This window comes from Gekko japonicus, unplaced genomic scaffold, assembly GCF_001447785.1.
Source record: "Gekko japonicus isolate JY-2015 unplaced genomic scaffold, Gekko_japonicus_V1.1 scaffold40, whole genome shotgun sequence".
Classification (NCBI taxonomy): domain Eukaryota; kingdom Metazoa; phylum Chordata; class Lepidosauria; order Squamata; family Gekkonidae; genus Gekko; species Gekko japonicus.
In genome coordinates, this window is record NW_015172554.1 from 2116727 (window position 1) to 2126219 (window position 9493).

General features: G+C 49.5%; 1 long non-coding RNA gene across 1 annotated transcript; it reads right to left on the minus strand.

Moving 5' to 3' along the window:
• LOC107118795 lies at nucleotides 1-9025 on the minus strand. Its single transcript, XR_001482781.1, has 3 exons — nucleotides 8827-9025; nucleotides 7735-7863; nucleotides 1-74 (listed from the first exon to the last, which is right to left on the minus strand). It is a non-coding gene; the product is annotated as an uncharacterized LOC107118795 (long non-coding RNA).
• Nucleotides 9026-9493: the final 468 nt, after the last annotated feature.

The window sequence follows — 9493 nt, forward strand, 5'->3', positions numbered from 1 at the left end:
GAGGAGGAGGAGGATTTGCTGTGAAGAAGCTGTGGCCAGCAGATCTCCAGCCTTGATGAGAAGTTTTAGCTCCCCTGGGTTGTCCAGAGAACAGGATTAAAAGTCGAAGGAACGATATAAATAATGTAAATAAATCTCAGAGCAAGGCTATTTTCAGCTTATCTCTTTTGCAAGTCATTTATCACCTTCAGGGCTCCACCATCTGAACCACAAGATGACACACACTGCCCCCCAGGGTTGCCAGCCTCCAGGTGTGGCCTGGAGACCTCCCATTGTTACAAATAATCTGTAGAACAGAGATCAGTTCCCTGGGAGAAAATGGCTGCTATGGGCTTATACCCTATGAAGGTCCCTCCCCTCCCCAAATCCCTCCCCAGCATCCCCCACAAAAAATTTTCCAGAAATTTCTCAATCCAGAACTGGCAATCTTACTCTGCTTGCTATACTACCAGGCCCCGCCCCTCACCAGAAGCCCTTCCCCTAAGCTTCATCTCTCGGCCTCAGGTGACCAGGCAATGGTACAAGAGAGACAGGATTAGCTAGGGAGAGACAAGCTGAATCTTCATTTATCTATCTCTTTAATCACAGAGGCTCCATTTTATCCCAATGTCTCAATTGTTGTGACGGACCACTTTGAAAGAAGTGGCCGGGAAAACCCTTATGAAGGAGGCATCCCTCGCCCCAAAAGACTTACTGCCCAGGGACGGGATGAGTTGGGAAAGCAACGTAACATTCCTGGACAAGGTGCTGGATCAGGTGACAGCTATGCAGCTTTAGACAACTGCGGAAGGGATGGATTATCTACACCCACTGCAATCTGGAAATGGGATTGGTCACTAGAGTTGCCAGCTCTGGGTTGGGAAATCCTGCCGGGTATAACGCCATAGAGTCCACCTTCCAAAGCAGCCCTTTGCTCCATGGTAACTGAGCTCTGTTGGCTGGAGATCAGCGGTAATTCTGGGAGACCTCCAGCCACCACCGGGAGGTTGGCAATCCTATTGCCCTCCCGACACACAGATGATCTTTTTCAGGTTACCAGGCTGGCCCTGACAACCAGTAGGAGTGGTGGGGGCGGAGGCATGGAAGCGCCGCTATGTCTCTTCTAGGGAAAACCCAGAAGTGACAGAATTGGTGGAAACCTTGGCAGCCCTGCTCAGGGCAGTGACACATTTATTGATTTATTGATCTATTTAATCCCGCCCTCCCTGCCAGGCAGGCTCAGGGCAGCTTACACAGAATATATAAAACAACCAAAACAGAAATTAATAAAACCACAACAATACAATCAGAGGTCATTTCGGGGGGGATCACGGGGGAACGCAGTTCCCCCGGGTGAGGTGCAGGGGGCGGGGCACATGACGAAGCCCCGCCCCCTGCTTCCAGCCACCCCGCTTCCAGCCCTCATTCAGCCAGAAGGAGGCAGGAGAAGAGGGAGGGTAAGTTGCTTCCTCCCCGCCTCTCCCCACCCCCGCCTGCCTGGGGTCAGGGAGGGCCTCGGCGGGGCTTCCTCGCACTCCCGCTGGCCTTGCAGGTCCACCGCCGGGCCCCTGATGTCAGGGGGTGTGGCATATGCTAATGAGTTATGCTAATGAGTTCCCCTAGCTCTTTTTCTATGAAATGACCCCTGAATACGATTATGGAACATAACAGTATAAAGTGCTAGTGCAATTCGTATCAGGATGAGTATGCCCCCGGTTCTTCTGGAATCGTGATAGCTTTCAATGCCATCAACCATGGTATTTTTTCTGGAAAAGTCAGCTGTGTTGGGAGTGGGGGGCAAAATTAGGGTTGCCAGGAGCCTTCCTCCTGCCGGCAGGGAACTTTGGGGGACATTCTGGGGGTGGGCAGGGATGTCACCAATACTGAGGCAACGCTCTACTTTTTGGACAAAACTCTACGGTAAAACTGGCTACAAACCATAGAGTTTTGCCCAAAAAGTAGAGTGCCACCCCCGATGTTGCCAACGCAATGATGTCACTTCCGGAAGTTACGTTAGTGCATCAGTGATGTCATGCAGGGATGCCTGTTTGGGGGCAGGGTTTCCCCCGGCAGCCAGCTAGCTGGTGGTGGGCCAGTACCCACAAAAGCAGGAGATCCGCTGCCCCCACCTGGGGACCGGCAAGCCGAGGCAGAACGCTTTGGCAATTCCACTCTTAGCTGGCTATCTGGTTCCCGCAGGTGATGATCAGGGGTCATTTCCTGCAGGAGCACACAGGAGCGGAGCTCTGGCAGTAAAGAGTCCAGGGGGCGGGCACATGCAACAAGCCCTGCCCCCTGCTCCCAGCAGCCCTCAGTCAGAGCAATAAGCAGCCAGGTAAGTTGCAGAGCCCCCCCCCCCCGGTCCAAAACTGTCCAGTGGCACCTTTAAGACCAAGTTTTATTCAGGTACAAGCTCTCCCTCCTTTGCGAGGACAGATCTGCACGTCCCCCCCCCCCAATAGCTAGCAATCCAGAACAGTCCAGTGGAGCCTGAGAGGTGGGTGTTGCCTTCTGACACACTTCCGGTGATGTCAGGGGTGTGTGGCATATGCAAATAAGTTATGCAGATGAGTTATGCTAATGAGCTCCTGCACCTCTTTTTCTACAAAATGACCCCTGGCTGATGATAAGTAACTGCTGCTAGCCCCATAGCATTTATTTTTTTCCCCATGCTACTTAAGGTTTACGTGAAACCGATGGGAGAGGTTGTTTGGGGATACACCACCAATATGCAGTATTTCTCCCTAAGAACTAAGTCAGGTGAGCCTGTGGAAGTCCTGAACAGGTGCCTAGAGAAGGTAATGGGATGGCTGAGGGCCAATAAACTGAATCTCAGTCCAGACAAGACTGCGGGGTTATTGGTCAGTGGAGAAGCTGCTCAAAAACTGCAGAGTAGGCCTTTCCTGAAGGAAACTGCACCCCACACACACACCCCAGAGGTTTGTGGTGTGGGGGTGCTGCTGGATCCTGGCCTACAGTTGGAGACTCTGATCTCCTCCACGGCACGCAGCACCTTACTTCATCTTCAGCCAATATGCCAGCTATGACCGCGCCTCAAAAAGGCTGATCTGTGGCCACAGTGACCCACAGTCTGTTTATATCAAGGTTAGATATTACTGCAATGCACTCTACATGGAGATGCCGTTGGAAACTGCAGCTGATCCAAAATGCAGCAGCTGGGTGACTGTTAGAGGCTGGATTCAGGGGCTGCATCACCCCTGTGTTGAATGACCAGTAGTGGCTGCCCATTTGTTCCCAGGCACAATTCAAAGTGGTGGTTTGCACCTTTCAGGCCCTAAAGTGCCCTGGGGTAGGGGTATTTGAAGGATGTCCTCCTCCTGCAGTCCAGCCCACCAGTTAAGATCTGCCTCCCAAACCCTGCTCTCTGTGCCCCCACCTCCAGAGGTGAGGCGGGTGGCAGTCACAGGCAGAGTCTGTTCAGGGTTGGCACCTTGCCTGTGGAATGCCCTCCTCCTTAAGGCTTACCCAGTCCCTACTTTACTGTCTTTTTTGGTCCCAGGCCAAAACATTTCTCTTTCCCCAAGCTTTGAATCAAAGAGTTCCATATTTTTGTGGCTATGTTTATGGCTTGCCAGTTTGGTGTAGCGGTCAAGTGCGTGGACTCTAATCTGGGAGAACCGGGTTTGATTCCCCACTCCTCCACTTGCAGCTGGCTGGATGACACCTGGGCAAGCCATAGTTCTGTCAGAGCTGCTCTCTCAAGAGCAGTTCTCGAAAGAGCTCTCTCAGCCCCACCTACCTCACAGGGTGTCTGTTGTGGGGAGGGGAAGGTAAAGGAGAATTGTAAGCTGCTCTGAAACTCCTTTGGGTAATAAAGGGTGGGGTATAAATCCAATCTCTTCTTCTCTTCTTCTAGCCGAGGGCTGCTTAATGGACTGCATTTTAAGCTGCTGGTTGTTTTTTCCTCGGTGTTTATGTCTTGGGGGGGGGGGGGTTCTTGGTTTGTTTTATAGCCTGTTTTTGGTATTGAGATTTTTTTTAAATGATTTTTCTTGTTGTGCCGCAGAGGCCATATATTTTTTTCTCTAAGTAAATAAATGTGGGGTGAAGTAGGGCTGCAGCAGCCCCAGTAGCCAGGCTAGCCCAGTCTTGTCAGCTCTCAGAAACCAAGCAGGGTCAGCCCCCAATAGTACTTGGAAGGGAGACCACCAACGAGGACTGGGGTTGCTGTGCAGAGGAAAGCAATGGCAAACCACCTCTGCTCGTCTCTTGCCCTGAAAGCCTCATGAGACGGAACCTCACGGGGTCGCCATGAGTCAGCTGTGATGGGTACATTTTCCCAACCTGGGTGAGGGCGACTGGTCCACGGTCAGTCAATGAGCTTCATAGTCAAGTGAGGATTTGAATTTAGGTCTCCCCAAACCACGTCCTGTTCTCCAGCCACGACATCACCCTGGCTGCCTCCCGTCAGATGTCCCCTGAGGTCCCAAACCCGCTGGGTGTTCAAGCCCTGACGGCAGCTAAAAAGCAAGACTTTCAAATACAGCATTTTTAAAATTACTCTTCCTCTGTTTCTTTCGCAGCCCTGATCTAATTTGTGTGGTATTATGGAAATAACTCACTATGAGCAAACGTGGGGGATTTTGCAATCACACATCGGCTGGCAAGTGGATGGAGAAACATGGGGTGGGGAAGAGATGCAGCCACCCACCTGTCTCCAGAGTGGCATTTCCTCATCTATAAAACAGGTTTTTAATGGTAATTTCTACGTGTTAGCCTGAGAAGCAAAGGCTTGTGCATTCTGGGAGAGGAACTGGGGAGAAACACAGGTGGGATGAGAGGAGCCCAAGTCTCCTTCTGGGAAGGTCAGTGGAAGAAGAAGAAGAAGAGATTGGATTGATCCCCCGCCCTTCACTTGGAGTCTCAGAGCGGCTTACAAACTCCTTTCCCTTCCCCTCCCCACAACAGACACCCTGTGAGGTGGGTGGGGCTGAGAGAACTCTGACACAAACTGCTCTTTCAGGAACAGCTGTGCCAGAGCTTGTGACTGACCCAAGGTCACATCAGCAGGTGCAAGTGGAGGAGTGGGGAATCAAACCCAGTTCGCCCAGATTAGAGTCCGCGCACTTAACCACTACACCAAACTGGCTGTGGGCAGGCACGCCCATAGAAGAGATGATTAAATATTTAAAAGGCAGTCGTGATTGCTTGCAATGAAAAGTGACATATAGTCATTCAGGGCAATAGTAAGAAAGATTTTCATCAAATAGCTCATCTGCAATGGAAGACGGCCTGACACTGAGGGCTAAAATAACCACTGTGAAATACAGCGCTATTACACATAAAGGCAAAAGTAAAAAGCGATTATATACACTCAAAGTGTTATTATAATGTATTCATTATTTCAAATAGTCCATATAAGATATTCAGTACAAAATATATAGTTATTCCCATCCAGTATCAAAGTGGCATACAGAAGACCCTCACTAGGGAAAAGTCCAAGGGAAATTTATAAGTAGAACTGATCAAAACCTGCACCGTGTCCAAAGGGCAAGCAAGTCTGGGGTTCAGGTTAACTCCCACGTTTCGGCGATCCGGTCCCTTCTTCAGTAAAGGAAACTGGCAAAGCATCCAACAAACAGTCAAGGTCAAGTATTTCCTACAATGCATAATTCTCTATGTCGACATGCACTCACAATTTCTCTTGTCGGTGACACCATTTGTTGGATGCTTTGCCAGTTTCCTTGACCGAAGAAGGGACCAGATCGCTGAAACATGCGAATTAACTGGAAGCCCCGTCTCATTTGCGCTTTGGACACTGTACAGATTTTGATCAATTCTACTTATAAATTTATCTCGGACATTTCCCTTGTGAGAGTTTTTTGTATGCCGCTTTGAAACTGGATGGGAATAACTATATATTTGTATTGAGTACCTTATATGATATATTGGAAATAATTAATACATTATAATAATACTTTGAGTATATATAATCATCTTTTACTTTTGCCTTTATTGTAACAGTGCTGTCTTTTCACAGTGGTCGTTTTTGCTGTTGTTTTTGTCTGCACTGTGATTTCTCTGGTAGTATTGACAGTGAGGGCTGGCAGAGAAATATCAAAATGGTACACGCACTACTAAAATCATTGCACGAAGAAATTTTAGCCATGAATTCACCCCAGAATCTGTCATTCAATGCTTCCCTTGAACACTGTTTTTCATGTATGACATATGGTGCCTGTCACCTGCCCATCCACAAACACACAGAGCCCAGCCGGTACACTCAGCTAAATTGCTATAACATCGCTGAATGTTCACAAACATCCTAATATCTGGGGATGAAGCATCATCAGTGACAGAATGTTGGTGAACCGCTCAGCTGCTGGGAGGGAAGGGACAAGCTGGGTTCTTGTTTTTCCAATGGAAGAAGACTTTCACCTAAATGGGTCTAAAGGGAGGAGACACTGTGTGTCAAAGCAAGACACTCTGGTTGGGCACCTGAATGCAGGAGGCTGGGGGACTCTGAACCAAGACGGAACTAGGAATCAATGTTTATAACGGTTTCATGGAGGAAGGGTATTCATAAGGGGTGCACAGTTGACCGGGACATTTGGAGTATGCAACAGAACACTAAAATGCAGAGGTTGCACAGTGATCTATCCAAAAAATGAGATTACCAGTCAAATGCCTCCTCTGGAACCCCAGGAACTGGGCTTGGCATTTATGGATACATGACCAAAAGCTAGAGACGGATGCAGGTGGCTGGAAAAAGCCTGTTGAGCATGTACACAATACAACTTCTTGGTGGAATATGTCTGTTTCAAAGCCAAGGCTAAAGCTATTGAGGTTGTGTATCACTTTAACTGTCAGCTTCCCAGAGCTGTCATCAATGGTCGGATACCTGCTGAGGGTAACATTCCAGCAGAGGTCCCACCCACAACCACAGCCCTTTCATCAAGAACAGCGCTTCCATCAAGAACAGATTTCCACAGACACCTGCACAACATTGCAGGGGCCTTGAACGCAGTCCCCCATTTTCTGACAGCAGGTGAGACAGGAGGAAGAGATGGAGCGTAACCCCACTATGTTGCTTGAAGTCCCAGCAATCCCTTTTGAGCCCAGCTGTCACAAATGGGACTTAAACTAATGCAAGAGAGTCGGGCTCTCCTCCCTACTCCAAGCAAGGTTACCACAACCTCTCGGTGGGGCCCGGACTTCTCTGGGAATTACAACTGATCAAGAGATCAGGAAACAGCACATTTGAATGGTGGACCCTATGGCTTCACATCCTTGCTGAGCTTCCTCCCCGGACTCTGCACTCCCGGTGCACTGCCCCCAAATTTGCAAGAATTTTGCAAGCCAGCGTTTGCAGACGCCAGGAGAGCACACACACCAGAAGGTGGTACAATCAGTGTGAGGGTGCTGAAAAGCATCGTGCCCAAAGCACCTTATTTGTTGTTGTTGGTGGTGGTGGTGGAGGAGACGGAGGCAGCCAACTCCTGGAGATCCTCACAGGGTTTTTAAAAGCCAGAGACAGAGATGGTTTGCCATTGCCTGCCTCTGTGTAGCAACTCTGGACTTCCTTAGCGGTCTCCTATCCAAGTACCAATCAAGGCCAAGCCTGCCTAGCTCCTGGGATCTGATGAGATCAGGCTAGCCTGGGCCATCCAGGTCAGGACCACCTTCCCTGAACAACAATTAAAACACCTGGAGCTTCCTCCAAAGAACCCTGGGAGCTGTAGTTTGAAGAGGATGCTCAGTATCTTCTGTTAAAGTTGCTATTCTTCTATTCACCTTGGACAGAAGTACAGCCTCCAAATTTCCCCGGGGGAGTGGAAATGGCTATTAAACCAGCTTCAGGGCTGCAATAGACATCTGGTGGTGGACACAGGTCTGGAGGCCCTGGTCAGATTCCAGGTAGGTCTATGATATAAATTAGAACAAAGGAACTTGGCATGAGACATTTATGCTGTCAGGTACAAACATACAAAGTTTTAGATTTGCTGCATGCTCCAGTAGGTGTTCCCAGGGAAGCCAGAAAGCAGGCATTTATACAGCCTCATCAACAGATCATGAGAGGGAGGGCAGGAAGGGTTGCCTCAGTGCTTAGTTCTTGTGGCCCTTTCTTACATGCCCAGGGAAATGCTAATCACCACTTTGGGTTCAGGAAGCAATTGGTCTCCAGGCCAGTTTGGCTGGAGATCCTAGAGGTTTTTTGTCCTCTTCTGGGCATGGAACAGGGGTCATTGGGGGTGGGGGAGTATTTGTGAATTTCCTGCATTGTGCCGGGGGTTGAACTACATGACCCTGGAGATCCCTTCTAATTCTTTGATTCTATGAACACATGTTCATTTTGAAGAATAGCAGAATAGTGACCGGTCCCTGCCTGAGGGAGCTTGCAGTTGATCATTTGGCAGTGGGAAGAAAATGGGGGGAGGAGAGCAGATGGGGGAGATCAGAGACTGGGAGAGGACCTTAGCTGCAGATGCTGCCGTTCTCTTGAAGAAGGGATGGGGTTGTGTGCCAGGCCCCCATATCCAAAAGAGAGCCAGTTTGGTGCAGTGGTTAAGTGTGCGGACTCTAATCTGGGAGAACCGGGTTTGATTCCCCACTCCTCCACTTGCACCTGCTGATGTGACCTTGGGTCAGTCACAAGCTCTGGCACAGCTGTCCTTGAAAAAGAGCAGTTTCTGTCAGAGCTCTCTCAGCCCCACCCACCTCACAGGGTGTCTGTTGTGGGGAGGGGAAGGGAAAGGAGTTTGTAAGCTGCTCTGAGACACCTTTGGGTAGTGAAGGGCAGGGTATAAATCCAATCTCTTCTTCTTCTTCAAAACAAGATCACAAGGGGGAGCACACATTGGCCAGCAACGACGTCCCCATTCTCACCTTCTCAGCAGCAGCAGAAAACTGCATGGGAAGGTGCTTCCTTCTCCACTGGCGCCAACAGAGCTCAGCACTGAGAAGGGAATGGAGTAGAAACGGATGCATTTTCGTTTTGCGCGGGGGGGGGAGCAAGAGCAGAGGAGGACCCGTGGACTCTTTACAGTTGAGTGGGCGAAAGTAACAGCTATGTCCGAGCTCGGTACAATCTAGGAAAAGAAAATCACAGGATTAGGCAGTCATCATAGCTGTAGTCAGCAGGGAGAGGGGCTGGGACTTGACTATTTAGCTTCCATTAAAATGAAAATAATACAGTTCTAGTTCATCGGAGAGCCAGATGGAAGGAGATGCAGGGCTCCCCGTTCATACAGGGGGCTGGCTGCAGTGCAGGGAGAGGAAGGATTCATCTCTCTCCTCCATACATTTTTGCCAACAAAACCAACACCTCTGCATTGTTACAGCCCTGAACAGGATGGGGGCACAATGGGCGCTCTCTCTTTGCTCGTTTTTGCTGCCTTCCAGAAGCAGTCTGCACCAGTGTTCCCTCTAAGCTGAGTTAGTGTGAGCTAGCTCACAGTTTTTTAGCCTCTGGCTCACACATTTTTGTCTTAGCTCAGGAAGGACGGAGCCAGAGCAAACTCATTTATGCAGCAGCCAAATCGCTCACTCACAA